The sequence below is a fragment of the Trichosurus vulpecula genome, chromosome 7 (genome assembly GCF_011100635.1).
Source record: "Trichosurus vulpecula isolate mTriVul1 chromosome 7, mTriVul1.pri, whole genome shotgun sequence".
NCBI classification, from domain to species: domain Eukaryota; kingdom Metazoa; phylum Chordata; class Mammalia; order Diprotodontia; family Phalangeridae; genus Trichosurus; species Trichosurus vulpecula.
Window position 1 is genome coordinate 269,785,093 of NC_050579.1, and position 14,699 is coordinate 269,799,791.

At 43.8% G+C, this 14,699-nt stretch overlaps 1 pseudogene; it reads right to left on the reverse strand.

Annotated features, from left to right (window-relative positions):
- The window catches only part of LOC118858018, a 128,188-nt pseudogene extending 121,359 nt beyond the window's left edge, over positions 1 to 6,829 (reverse strand).
- Positions 6,830 to 14,699: the final 7,870 nt, after the last annotated feature.

Here is a 14,699-nt window from a genome sequence, read left to right on the forward strand (position 1 = left end):
CCCGGGACTTGGGATGGCACTGGAAGTAGTTCCTTCAGCCTCAGGAGGCTCCCACCCCGTGGGACCCCTGGTGACGGTGGGACGGATCCTGACCCGGCCTCCCTTCCCACCCTGGTCCGTGGATGTGATTCGTGACCCCGGGACCCCACATCACTCACCGCCCTCGCTCTGGTTGTAGTAGCTGCGCAGGTTCTCCAGGCCCACTCGGTAATCCTGTGCTGTCACCCTCATTTTCCACGTCTCCCAATCCCAATATTCCTGATCCACCTGGTCCATCTTGTCCATCCACGGCACCCGTGGCTCCATCTTCTGACTCGCGCTGTCACTGTCGAAGCGTACGAACTGCTGATCGTCCACGTAGCATGGAGTGAAAGAACTAGAAGGCACCTGTCCAAGGAAGGAAACCTGGGATATTAATTGATTTGGCTCTCTAAGGGACCAAAGTAAAAAGCATACCCCAAAGAGGCATCTTGAGATTAGATAAGTAACTCTGCTAATTTACAGTAGATGAGTATCAGGAGGAAAGGCTTGTCTCTAGAGCCATCTACAGGCTTTAAAGGAGTGAAGAAGCAGATTAATAAGGATTAAGAATTGTAGGCTGCCCAAAAAAGCAAATGACAAATCTTGAGGGGCTGAAGGTAAACAGGGACATTGGCACACTTCTGGTGAGGCTCTGAATTGGCACAGTCATTCTGGGAAGCATTTTGGGACTATGCCTCAAAAGTTATTATGTGTGCCCTTTCATCCAGCAGGAGCACTTCTAGGTCTCTATCCTAAAGAGATCAAAGAAAGAAGAAAAGGTATAATGTATATATACATATAATATGTGTGTATTATATACATGTACATAATACGCACACATATTTTAATTACAGCACCTTTTTGTAATAGCAAATAATTGTAAACTAAAGAAGTACGCACCATTTTTAGATTGGCTAAACAGATTTTGGTATAGGAATGATGATGAAGGAGATGGTTCCAGAGAAATCAGAGAAGCCTTATGTGAATTCATGCAGATTAAAATAAGCAGAACCAGGAGGATAATTTGTAGAACAACGTTGTAAAAATAAATGACTTTGAAAGCCTTGAAAATTCTGAGGATTCCAAAGGACCCATGATGGAGAATGCTACCCACCTCAGATAACGGACTAAATATTGAAAATAAGACATATCTTTGGAGTCTCCAATATGAGAAATTTCTTTGCTTGACTTGTGTCCATTTATTACAAGGGTTTTGTTTTTCTTTTCTATTCAGGGTAGGGGGTGGGAATGAGTGATGGGAGGTGGGAGGAAGAAAAAAACAAATTCTTGATAATTGAAATGTTTTATTTTAAAATTTTAATTTAAAAATAATTGAAATACAATATAATTTTTAAAAGACTTAAGGTCTATCACTAATTTAGAAAGGCATTACAAAGACTAAAGTAATATTGCCTTGTAAAATCCCAAAATGTACAAAAAGAGAAACTCTGGGGGGCTTCATTTGGGTGACTGTGATATATTTGCAGAGCTTTCTAAGGAAAAAAAAAGATGGAGTTCAGGAGTATTGAATACCTTCCCTATCTCGAGAGAGAGAAACACATTAGATCTTAATAAGCCCAAAAGCCAAGGACATAAAAAGCCAATAAGATGAGAAGGATGGGTACATTGCCTGGGCACTTCTAACCCTGGTTCTCCACCCTGGGCCACCAGTGAACATTTCACTCACTCTTCTGGATGTGTGGGTCAAATGCTACCTGGTGGCATTTTGCTGCATCTGGGAAGTTCTCCAGTCTTTACTGTACTGGGAATAAGCCAGTAGAAAGAATTAGGAGGACATTATACCATAGAAACAATGCAGACTTGAGAACAGCTTACTGGCAATCAGGGTTGACTGTGTGACTTGCTTAATGTACACAGCTAGTAAGTGTGTCAAGTGTCTGAGGCCAGATTTGAACTCAGGTCCTTCTGACTCCAGGGTTGGTGATCCACCCACTTCACCACCCAAGGGTCCAGAACAGCTTACTTTTAAGTTAGTTTACAGGACCTACAATAATTCTTAGATGTTTTGCTCCTTGATCTGTCCTCATAATCTGCCAATTTTGTCTGCCTCGTATTTCTTTGAATTTTCATCCATTTCACAATGACGTTGCTCTGCTTTCCTCATTCGCCTTGCCAGGATACCCTCCAATAAAATCACTCTATTTTGAGTCAATCGGGTGTGCTTACATTTCAACTCATTTTTCTATATTAGTTTCTAAATTACTTAGTTTCCTCATTTCCAGAGATTTCTCAGCGGTTACTAGCACTCAATCACTACCTTATTCAAAGAATTCATCACAGAGTTTGAGTTAGAAGTCACATAAATAATCACCTATATTTAGTCCAACCTCCCCCGCCCCTGCCCACCCGCCCATAATCTTCTAATGATTCTCTTCTTTTTAACCTAATTCTATTTCTCTCATAAATTTTTTCAGTGATTGTTATTGTGTCTTGGGAAATGTCTAGCTTTTTTGGTTGCTGCCACTGCTTTTCCAGTTCATTTTTTTTCTCCTTGTTCTCTATGCCTCAGCTCTTCCTCCTCCTCCTCCTCCTGCATGGACTCTTGCCAACTTCAGCTTTCCTAGTAGCTGCTACTCTAGACTTATGCCACCAAACACTGCACAATAGCCTTTCCAATACTTGAAAAGAGCAATCATGGCCCTTCTTTACAGTGCTTTCTCCTAAACATTTCTTTTATCCAGGCCTCACATGGCACAAACTCACTGACTTCCACCATCTTGGTTACCTGTTGGCTGGATCATCTCCAATGTACATGTGTCTCTCCTAAGTGTGGTGTCTAGAGTTGGCTATAGTAAGATAGATATGATCTGGCCAGGGCAGAGGACAACAGAACCCCCCACTTCCTGAAGACTTTGTCCCTGTGAGCTCAACCCAAGCACACAACTATCTCACATTAACCTGGAAGTCAGTCCAGTAGGACCTCCATATATTTTTCAGATGACCTATTATCCAGATAGGTTTCTCTATCTTATGCTTTTAAAATTAATTTTCTGAACTTATATGTTTTACCCAGTCAAAACCTTTTAAAATTCTAAATCTGTCATCCATGGTGTTAATTTACCCTTGTCACCTCCAAATCTGTTTCATTGATGATACTCATTGCTTCCCCCATTAGGATGTCATCTCCCTGAGGGCAAGGGTTCAATGTTTCAGTAAGCAGTTAACTTAAAAAACATAAATTACCCAAAACAGAACCCCATATTTAAGAAGAACTATTGAGAAAACTGGGCAGCAGTCTGACAGAAATAAGCCTTAGACCAACATCTTGTGCCACAATCCACAATAAATTCAAATTAAGCATGCAATCTGAATACTAAAGATCATATCATTTTCTTTTTAATTGGAAGAGAGATCATATTCATTTTAAAGCCTCCAGTAGGAGATGAATTCTTAACCAAACAAGGCAGAAAGGCAATTATGAAAGATAAAATTGATCATTCGGATTGCATGAAATTGAAAAACTTCTGTAGAAGCAAAATGGCTGCAAAAAGACAAGGTGGGAAGCATTGTGTTGGTCCCACTAGAGGCAGAGTTCCAAAGATCCCCTTTCAGAGACAGTACTTGACAGATCGAAGCAGAGGATTGCCTTTGGTCAGCTGAGGGCACCAAATTCAAACAATTGTCAGCTAAAGCAACCTTAAACTTGCCAAGATGCACTGATCACTCTAGCCCTCCTCTTCCCCAAGAACAGGACAAGAAGGATCAAGAATTCCCACTTTTGCTTCCTCTGGGGAAGGGGAAGTTCAGTAAAGTCCTTAGATGGAAGGCATTCAGCTCCTTCTCCCCACCTCCCATCCTTCTTCATCTAACTGGAAAGCCTCTCTCCTCTTAACAGTGTAATACAAGGAAAATTAGGAACCCCTGAGAAACCCCTAGCTATTGACAAGCACCCCCAGAAAGAATGGACTCAGATATCTTTGGCATTTAGCAAACCCCCTGGGACTCCATGACTCCACCAAGGAATGTCAATAGATAGGACCATCCCACTAAAGGATAACCTGGCAGACCCTTTCTAGCAGATATCCCTGGGGCTCCGTGACTCCACCAAGGAATGTAAATGAGATTATCCCACTAGTATGATAACCTGACTGAATCTTTTGATCAGCCAGGACCTTTGTTCCTGTTTCCCTGCCCTGTACCCCCACATATCCTATATAAGCCAAGCCATCACCCCAACACAGGGCCATTGATTTGTGGTGCAGTACCCCAATGGCCGCTGGCTAATAAATTCTCCACTTAAAACTTATACTCTGTGGTGTGTCTCCCTCGCTTCTGGTACAACATTTTGGAGGCCCCAGCGAGATCAAGAGATCAAGCGGTACTTCGTGTTATCGCCCCGGAGGCACGCACAGAATTTCGGACCTCAACAGGAAGCCTCTGCTCCATTTCACCTTCTCTCGCTTTGGAGAGCTGGCACCTGGGGTTTCTTTCCCTAGGACTCTGATGTTGAGTGTGGGTCTCGGAGAACAGGCTTCCTGCTGACTTGTCCCTTTTTGGCCTACGGAGAATTCTGATTTTCCAGAACTCTAGAGGTAAGATTTTCTGCTCTGGGCTAGCCACTCTGGTCTCTGTCACCATGACACCCCTGACGAGGGGAAGGTGGCGGGGTTGGAAGAGCTGAGACGTCAGCCGCTTCCTGCTGGGGTGTGGGGAGATTGAGGGTCCTATCCCTAAGGAGGAAATCTGGTTCACTTTTCAACAGGAAAATGCAGCAAAAGGTTGGAAGCGAATTAGAGGAAAGCATAGCGAACCTGCAGACAGCAGACCTTAGTTCTTTGCGATGTCCACTCAAGCAAGTTACTTCCTCTCTCTGAACCTCAGTTCCCTCCTCTGTAAAACACGATCTAACAGGCTGTGTTTCTGTGGGTGAGGCAGGGTCAGGAAAATAAAGGGAACCCGAAAGGAGAGGAAAGAGGAAAATGGCGGGGGAAGATGAAGGAAATCTCGGGGGAAACCGGGAGTACTGGCATCATAGCACGCAGCTGACCCCATCCTTCTGTAAACTTTGTCACAGAAAACTCTCTGACTTGGAGAGAAAGGGAGGGGGAAGAGTAGAGGTTGGGGAAAAGGGGAAGGGGAGAGGAAGAGAGGATATACGATATAGGAGGATAAAGAAACATTAAAGCTGCCTGAAATTTTCCTGCGTGATAAATTGGCTGCATCTGCACCCATGCATCAGTCCATATGCCTGAGTTTACAGCAGTCCCAGGGATATAAAAGCCATTGCTTCCATGCCTGGCTTCCGAATCTAGCTCCATTCCTGATAGGGCCCGCCAGCCTTTTCTCGGACCACCTCCCAAGACTACGGAACTTGACCTCAGAAGGTTGGACACCGGGCTAGGGTTATCATAATTGTGCAGGTGGGAGAGGGGGAGACTTGGTCACGCCCCGAGATGCAGGTCTTACCTGTCAGGGGTGCCAGTAGCAGGAGCCAATTGGAGGTTCACAGGTACTTATCTACCACTCTACAGCAAGTCTTAACCTAGGGTCCAAGACCCAACCCTCCCTCACCCTAAGGATCCTAGGATGGACATCAGGGGGTTCATATGAACTTGGATGGAGGGGTGGGGTGAGGAATCACATCTTTATTTCTGTGTAATTGGGTTTCTTTGTAATTCCATGTGTTTTGTTTATGTATTTAAAAGGATTGTTCCCAGAAAGGGTCCCTAGTCGTTATCATACTGCCAGAGGGGTCCAGGACACACACACACACACACACACACACACACACACACACACACACACATGGTTAAGCACCCCTCTAAATAGAGTTTTCCTCCTAATAAAAAAGAAAATTCCAAGGCCTCCCATTTTTCAGGTCAGAGTATGATCACAGGATTTGGCCACATACTGGGAAATCCCGAGCTTTACAAGAAAGCCTAGGTTTCTTTTTCCTGGAATAGGAACCTTCCCTAACCAGACTAGTTAGTAACCAGTGAAGTTTCAGCATCTCGAGTTCTCATTGGCTGGGGCGGATGCATGGAGACAAACAAACTGTGAGATTAGGGACGCCACCGTGTGGAACTTCTGAATCTCAGTCCTCCTTCCTTGTAAAGCAAAAGAATAGGGAGAAACCTGGGGTCTTGTTCCCTTTCAGCCACCTTGCTGTGTGACAAGCGAGTCAGGTCACCTCAGACCTAAGTTTTCTCATGTCACAAATGTATTTTACTACATAGTAATTGCGTTATTTGTGTATATGTACGTTCTAATAAATGATCTCTAAGTTCCTTCCATTTCTCTCCTTGCTCTGCTGGCCTCATTTCAAAGGGCAGATGCCAACTTTTTCCCCACTCTTTGTGAGGCTGGGACACCTAGGGCTTTGTCCAAAGCAGGCACTTGTGATGAGATGCATCGCTGGTCTCCTGCCAGTAATCTCCCTGCCTAAAGCCTCACAGCCCTCTCATCCATTTCCTAGAAGATCTGGGTGTAAAATAAGACAGCAGCTTCCCTGAGACAGCTAAATGAAGAAGCCCCAGGGAAGCTCAAAACCTCCCACAGGAAGTGAAGTCAGCCTGTCAGTGTAAGACCAGGAGTAACTGCCCAAAGCTCTTTTTCTGCCAATGGGGACTGTGAATATCAGCTGGTCTCCACTTACTCAGGAGTCTTTCCACCCCTCCACTACCAGTCTCCTTGAACCCTGCACCCAACGCCTTGTCCTCGTTAGACCCAGAGAACTCTATGAAAAAACTCACGAGACTTTGCTGGTTTGGAGGGAGGTACCACATTCCCTCTGGGACCCCATTGGGATGCTCATGTCCATCCAGGAGCCCAGCAGATCTGTTTCCATTGCTATCTCTGATGGCCCTTCATGTTATGGCTATCTTCCCTCAATAAAGCTGAATTACTCTAATATCTTGAGAATTCTGTTTCTTTGCACTGGGCTCTTGGGATTCTGGACCTTCCTGAATCTATACTAGGATGCTGGCAGGAATGCAGTCCCTGGGGGATGGGGGAAGTCAAAAAAGACAGCAGGTTCATTATGAGCAGAGGTCAGGGAGGAAGAGAGAATGTCCACTTCACAGCTGCACTCCACATTGGACGATCTTTGATGGGCCTACTTGCCTCCTCAACCTTCCCTGTCTTGTTTCAGCCTTTTCTGCCCCCAAACCCCTCACAATTTTCAGGCTTCCCACTGCCTCCTACACTACCTGTCCAGTGACTGCCACTACGTCCTGGATGTGTCAGAGCACTGCCTGAGAGAAAGCACCAGAGGAAAGGTGAGTGAGGCCAAGGCATAGGAGACTCCTCCAGTATCCCATCTCCCACCTTTCCCCCTTCAATCCCACCTCTCTCCTTCCCCCATCTTTGCCTCTATCTCTCCCCTGAGGGTCCCCCTACAGCCACCCACCAGTCTGTGCCTCTCTCCTAATTCCTGATCTTTTCCACATATACCTGATTTCGAATATTGTAGACCTTCTCAGCAGCCAAAGGGTTCAAGACCATTTTCTCTGGGGAGAGAGTTTGGGGGAGAGGAGCAAAGCAATTACCAAAATTATTGAATGCTATCCAGTACAACTCTGACACAAATATTTCCAATTTTTGAATATAAAGTGAAGTTCAAATCAGTCACCAGCACTGAGCCAGCAGCTCAGACACCCTCACCCTCACTCTCAGTCGGCATCAGTTCATGACACACACTCCCAACTCTTTCTGCATTTGCACTTCTTCTGTGTAAGCATACAGTTTATCTTTGTCTAAAAGTTAAAAACATCAAGACGTCTGTTATATTTCTCAACTCCATTCATTTTGAGCAGTACAATAATAATTACTATCTTGGCTTACAGAAACCTTAGACCAGGGGTGGAAAACCTGTGACCTCGAAGCCACATGTGGCCTTCTAGGTCCTTGCATGCAGCCTTTTGACTGAGTCCAAGTTTTACAAAACAAATCCTTTTATTAAAGTTTTAAAAGTCTAAGGCTTAGACTTTACAAAAATTGAAATAACTTCAGAACTCTGAAAATTGTTTGAAATTTTCAACTCGTAAGATTTATTGCCTAAAACTCTGGGGTGTGACAATTTGATTTTGTTTAAAAAAAATGGTAGTGGAGAGATTGCTGCATAAAGTATAGAAAACACAGGCTGAGGCCAGCTTACACCTATGCCAGCTAGCACTTAGGAGGTCATAAAGGAAAGCCCTTGTTGATTGGCAGAGATTCTCTGGGGCTCACCTTAGGACCTTGGTCCAGTACTGCCCTTTGGAAACGGGAGGAATAAAAACAGGGGGAGCTTCAGTCAAGCCTTTCTTCAGAGGCCTGGCTGTTCTTGCCTAGCTCCCCCGGCTCCTCAGTCACTTTCCATAATCGAAAGTCTCTGCTCAGAGGAGTGACAGCTACAGGTGCCTTGGCTGACACGGGATACACCTCCCCGAGGAAGGAGTGAGGAGGGGAAAGAGGGTGAGGAAACGGGAAGAGGCCTGCCAGGCTGGTTATAAGCCCTACAAGGGAAAGATAACAACATTAACCCAGGCCTATGATTGCCCATACTTGGCCAGTTTCCAAAGCTCTCACACTCCTGCATTCATCTGCTGGTGGTGATGGTGGTGGCAGTGGCAGCAGAAGCTGCCACAGATGTCTCTTATTTTTATTTCAGGTTGGCATGTGTGCTATCTTATTCTGTCCTCACAAGAACCCTGGGATGTGCAAGCATTACCTCTTTGTATAGAGGAGGCTCACGGGATTTAGAGCTTAAAGGGCCTAGATCATCTAGCCCAACCCACTCATTTTACAGAGTTAAGGCCCATGGAGGGCCTGTATCCTAATCCAGTGATTTCCAATACAACCCCATTGATCATGCACTTTTAAAGCCCTACTATGGGCGAGGCAATGAGCTGGGGATACCAAGACAAATATGAGAAATGGTTACTGCCTCCATTTAAGTAGGGGATGCAGCTTCTAAACAAATCAGCACAAGATGGTTTGAGGAGGGCGAAGAATAGCAACAAGTCGGGCAAGCAGGGAATGGTTCCCAGAGAAGACACCAAGTTGAAAGTTTAAAGAAGCCAATAGGTTTAAAGGGTGGAAGAAGAGAATTTCGAACAAGGAGGACAGCTTGTACAAAGGCATGGAGGTGGGAGACTGAATGGCAAAGTCAGGAAACAAGTAGGTCAGTCTGGCTAAAATGTCAAGTGAATGGAGTATTGTTGTTATCAAGTCATTTAGTCAAGCCTCACCCCATTTTATGGGATTTTCTTGGCAAAGATATTAGGGTGGTTTGCCATTTCCTTCTCCAGGGTCCCAATGTTACAGTTGAAGAAACAAAGATTAATTGACTTGCCCAAGGTCAGTGTCTAGTAAGTGTCTGAGGCTGGGTTTGAATTTAGATCCTCCTGACTCCAGGCCCAGAATTCTATCCATTTCACCACCTAGCTGCTCCCATGAATGAAGTATAGTAAAATGAAATGTCTGGAAAAGGTTAGTGCTTTAAATGTCAAATAGAGTACTTTGCATTTTATAGTAGAATAAATAGGGAGCCACTGAAGATTCTTGATCAGGGAAATGACAGGCTTCACTCTCCTGCTTCATGAAGAATATTTTGACAGCTGTGTGAAGGATGGATTACAGAGGCAGAGAGACTAGAAGCAGAGAGAAAAAAATGGGACATTATCGCAATAGTCCAGGCAAGAGGTGATGCCAGCTTAAATAGTGTAGTGGTCCTCTGAGTGAAGAGAAGGAGATGGATACTAGAGAAGCTATGGAGGTAGACTTAGGAGGGCTTGGCAACTGATTGGTTATGGAGGAGTAGTGAGGGAGTGGAGGGGGGAAAATGACTGAATTCGTGAACTTGGATAAGTCAGAAATTGTGGTGTCCTCAACAGAATTTTGGAAGGTTAGAGAGGTGGGTTTAGTGGGGAGGATGAGTTCTGTTTGGGACGTGTTGAGTTTGACATGCCTATTGGACGTCTAGCTGAAGTGGTCCGAAAGGCTGAGTCAGGACTAGAGCTCAGAAGAGAGAGGATGGCCACGTCTGCAGATCTGGGGAATCATCCGCATACAGTTTAGAGGTCAACCCGACAATCTGATGTGATCACCTAGAAAGCTCAATGGTGTAGTGAACTGAGTGCTGGATTTGGGAGCCAGAAAGAGAAAGTCTAACCCTGCCTGAGGCGCTCACTGAGCTGTGTGCCTGTGAACATGCGCCTTCACTTTTCTCAATATTTCCCCGTCTGTAAAATGGGGACAAGTGCGAAGCTCGCAGGCTTATTGTGAGAGTCAAATGAGATACCATACATAAAGTGATTTGAAAACCTTGAAGCGCTAAAGAAAATGCTAGCTAGTGGTAGTAGTAACAGCAATATTAGTAGTAGTATCCTCAGTAGTAACAGCAACAGTAATCAATCAAGCAATATGTGCTTATTCAGCCAGATAAAGTGCCAGCCACTGTGCTAAGCTGTGAGGATACAAGTAGAGGCAAAAGACAGTCCCTGACCTCAAGGAGTTTACAATCTAATGGGGGAGACAATGAACATGCACAGATAAACAAAGATAAATAGGAAATGATTAACAGAAGGAAAGCACTAGAATTAAGAGGGCTTGATTACTTAGTACTACTAAGTAGCGATGGTGGTGGTGGTAGAGAGTGGGCAAAGAAAGGGAAAAGTGAGCCCAGAATAGAAAGTTTGGAGATATCCGAGTGAGAGGGTAGGTCATGAATATGACCCAGCAAAAGAGAATAAGAGAAGTAATCAACATATTAGGAAAACTAGAGGGAAGAAGTGAAAGGGAGACAGGGCAAAGATTCCCCCCAGAGTGGGAGAAAGTCAACAAGAACAAAAATAGAGAAATCAGGAAGGATGAAGGCTGAGGAAAAGTCCATTGACTTCAGCAACTAAGCCACCTTTGGGCAGCTTGAAGACAGCACTTTCAGTTGTGCGATAGACAAAGGTCAGACTGAAGGAGGCTAAGAATTGAGTAGGACATGAATAGATAGAAGCTTTTCTAGTTTAGCTGTGTAAGCCTTGGCTCAAAGGGCCAGTACTGTGGTACTCTCTCCTGATTGGTGGAAATTGGTTCCTCAATGTTTCATGCCTGTTTTAGGGGCAAGAAGAGTTGGTGAGAGTGGAAGAGAAGAAAGAATTCAGCTCTTCTAGCTTCTAGCATGTAGAGAGAAGACGGGTGATTCCAACCTCTCTTCAGGTCCTGTTCTCTCCGTGTCCGCCTTCTTCACAGAATTTTTCTCTCTTTAGGGACTTGCCCAGTGTCACACAGGGGGTAAAGGTCAAAGGTAGGATTTAAAGCTAGGTCCTAGGACTCTAAAGCCAGTGTTCTTTCCACCGCTGTGCGTAACTTGGGGTGATCTGCTGAAGGTTTGTTTGCTTGCCTTTAAGAATGAGGGAGGGGCCTGGAAAGGAATCAGAAGATTGTATGATTCTGTTTCCCCCTTCTCAGCTAACCTTGAAAAGATCAAATGCAATTGGTGCCCGTATTTCTCCTCTTCCAAACCTCCCTCATCTGGCTTCCATCATTCACCTGAAACTGTTCTCCAAAGATACCAATGATGTCTTCCATTGCTAAATCTTATGTCGTCTTTTCAGTCCTCATCCTACTTCGCTTGGCTGCATCATTTCTCTGGCCACCTTTTTCTCCTGCATTGCATCCGCTCTCTAGGTGTTCATGACACTGTTTTCTCCTGGTTCTCCCCCTATTTGTCTGAATACTCCTTCTTGATCACTGTTACTGGTTCTTCATGCATCCACTGATGGTTGGTGTCTCCCAAAGCTCTGTCCTGGGCTCATTTCTCCTTTCTCTAAGCACTATCTCACTTGGTGATCTCATCAGCTCTCATTGGTTCAATTATCTCACATCAATTTATCTAGACCTAGTCTCTTTCCTCTTTCATGGGGCAGCTAGATGTCTTAGCAGATCCAGCACTGGGCCTGGAGTCGGGAAGACCTGAGTTCAAATCCTCAGACATTTACTAGCTATGTGACTTTGGGCAAGTCACTTGACTTCTATTTGCCTTAATCTGCTGAAAAGGAAGTGGACAGTATGCTAACGAATATTCAGACATCTTAAGCAACAACAAGGATTTTTCCTGATATTAAGGTCCACATCATGATTGCCCTCTAGGACCATTTAAACTGGTTGTCCCCTAGGTAATTAGCTCATCTTTAATGATTCTCCACTGATAATTTCATCCTACTTAACTAGTTGTTGGGCTGGGCTAGCACCAGCTGTCTCCACTTTTTGTCCTCTGAATCAGGAGGACTAAGGCTGACAACTTTTTTAAAACTCTGTTTCACTTAAATGTGATTCACACCCTCGTGATGTCATTGGTCCTTTTCAATCACAAAGGATGAATGAAATGTCAACCAGTCTAAGCCCACACCTCAAAATGCAGAGTCCAAGCTGAGTTGAAAGCTTTGTTAGGAGAAAAATAAGACACTAGTGAAGTGAAACCCCAGTATAAAGTACAAAGGAGTCCAGAGTCTGGAAGAGGCAGGGACAATTTATGCTTGAAAATTACAAATGGGAGGTTTGGCAAGCAGTTAGGGTACAGAATGGACAGTCTTTCCCAGGAACAGGTAGGACACAGAAGCAGATTGTTTTGCAGGAACAGTTGACCACAAGGCTGGTTTAAGCCAGTTTGTGGTGAATAGTTCAGCAAAGTCAGCCAGCAAACTCTAGCAAAGAGGTCTGGGAGTGAGCAAGACTTTTGGTTCACTGCAGGCTCCTGATGGGCAGCTTTCAGCAAACAGGCTTATTCTGTGTCCAGTGCACCTGTCTGGCATAGTAACTCAGGAAACAGACATATTAATCTCCACGGCATTCTCACAAACAACAATTGTTAGAGTCTTACGTATGATTTTGAGTCATCAGAGAAAAACGTACCAAATTGTTTCTCCACTGCCAAACCTATTTATAGGTTTATGTTTTTGACTCATTTTATTCTTTTTTTTCTGTTTCAATTTATTTATTTAACACATTTAGTTTTCAGCATTGATTTTCACAAGAGTTTGAATTACAAATTTTCTCCCCATTTCTACCCTCCCCTCCACTCCAAGATGGTGTATACTCTGGTTGCCCTGTTCCCCAGTCAGCGCTCCCCTCTGTCACCCCACTCCCCTCCCATCCCCTTTTCCCTTCCTTTCTTGTAGGGTAAGATAAATTTTTACGCCCCATTGCCTGTGTATCTTACTTTCTTGTTGCATGCAAAAACATTTTTGTTTGTTTTTGAACATCTGTTTTTAAAACTTTGAGTTCCAAATTCTCTCCCCTCTTCCCTTCCCACCCACCCTCCTTAAGAAGTCAAGCAATTCAACATAGTCCACATGTGTATCATTATGTATAACCCTTCCACAATACTCATGTTGTGAAAGATTAACTATATTTTGCTCCTTCCCAACCGTCCCCCTTTATTGAATTTTCTCCCTTGACCCTGTCCCCTTTTGAAAGTGTTTGTTGACTACCTCCACCCCCATCAGCCCTCCCCTCCATCATCCCCCCCCCCTTTTTTTATCTTCTTCCCTCTTCTTTCCTGTGGCGTAAGATTCCCAATTGGGTATGTATGGTATTCCCTCCTTAGGCTAAATCTGATGAGAGCAAGGTTCACTCACTCCCCCCTCACCGGCCCTCTCCCCTCCTCCCACAGAACTGCTTCCTCTTGCCACATTTATGCGAGATAATCCACCCCGTTCTATCTCTCCCTATCTCCCTCTCTCAGTATGTTCCTCTCTCATCCCTTAATTTGATTTTATTTCTTTTAGATATCTTCCCTTCATCTTCAACTCACCCTGTGTCTGTGCTCTCTCTCTCTCTCTCTCTCTCTCTCTCTGTATATATATATATATATATATATATATATATATATGTATATATATACATACACATATATATGTATGTATATATATGTATATATATACATATATGTATATACCCATAGATATATACATACATACACATTCACTTATATATATACATAAACATATATGTATGCATATTCCCTTCAGCTACCCTAATACTGAGGTCTCATGAATCATACATGTCATCTTTCCAGGTAGGAATGTCAACAAAACAGTTCACCTTTAGTAAGTCCCTTGCAATTTCTTTTTCTTGTTCTTTTTCTTGATTACCTTTTCATGCTTCTCTTGATTCTTGTGTTTGAAAGTCAAATTTTCTATTCAGTTCTGGTCTTTTCACTGAGAAAGGTTGAAAGTCCTCTATTTTATTGAAAATCCATATTTTGCCTTGGAGCATGATACTCAGTTTTGCTGGGTAGGTGATTCTAGGTTTTAATCCTAGCTCTGTTGACCTCCAGAATATCACATTCCAAGGCCTTTGATCTCTTAATGTAGAGGCTGCCAGATCTTGGGTTATTCTGATTGGGTTTCCACAATACTCAAATTGTTTCTTTCTGGCTGCTTGTAGAATTTTCTCCTTGATCTGGGAGCTCTGGAATTTGGCAACAATATTCCTGGGAGATTTCTTTTGGGGATCTATTTGAGGAGGCGATCGATGGATTCTTTCAATTTCTATTTTGTCCTGTGGCTCTAGAATATCAGGGCAGTTCTCCTTGATAATTTCTTGAAAGATGATATCTAGGCTCTTTTTTTGATCATGGCTTTCAGGTAGTCCAATAATTTTTAAATTATCTCTCCTGGATCTATTTTCCAGGTCAGTGGTTTTTCCAAGGAGATATTTCACATTGTCTTCCATTTTTT